At 49.8% G+C, this 566-nt stretch overlaps 1 protein-coding gene across 1 annotated transcript in view; it reads right to left on the bottom strand.

Moving 5' to 3' along the window:
* Positions 1-566, bottom strand: part of DIDO1 (death inducer-obliterator 1) — a 30,094-nt gene that overhangs the window by 4,481 nt on the left and 25,047 nt on the right. The window lies entirely within an intron of this gene.

The following is a 566-nucleotide window of genomic DNA, read 5'->3' as shown; positions in this document are numbered from 1 at the left end:
AGCCTGCGCGTCCGGAGCCTGTGCTCCGCAACGGGAGAGGCCACAACAGTGAGAGGCCCGCGTACCGCAAAAAAAAAAAAAAAAAAAAAATGCACTTAATTGTTTTTCCTCCACAGAATCCAAGATTTACTCAGAGAAATACTTAAGTTTATGTGTAGTCTCAAATACATCAGCAAACACATGACGTTTCCTACTGACTTACATTTCCGTTAATTCTTCTTCCTTACCAGTTATCATACTTCCACTCGGTGCCTCCTCATACCCCCATGACAGGTAAAATTAAAACGGTCCAGCCAGCGAGCCTACCTCAGTGCAAGGGGGAGATGGCGGGGAGCTATGACACGGCCACCGCAAAGCCATCTGCATGCCCAACACTGGCTAGAGAACGGGCTGTGGGGGCGGCATGGGCCCCAATTCAAGGAAGGCCTGGGGTAAAAACATGCTCTGAGTAGGACAATCATGAGAGCCTGAGACAGCTCTCAAGATGCACGGAAACCATGACAAAGAATCATGGCCCTTGGGCAGGGGACACGAGTGACCAGAGCTGGGAAAGGAGAAAATAGAGC

The sequence above is a fragment of the Physeter macrocephalus genome, chromosome 14 (assembly GCF_002837175.3).
Source record: "Physeter macrocephalus isolate SW-GA chromosome 14, ASM283717v5, whole genome shotgun sequence".
Classification (NCBI taxonomy): domain Eukaryota; kingdom Metazoa; phylum Chordata; class Mammalia; order Artiodactyla; family Physeteridae; genus Physeter; species Physeter macrocephalus.
This window is presented reverse-complemented; position numbering and strand designations above follow the sequence as displayed.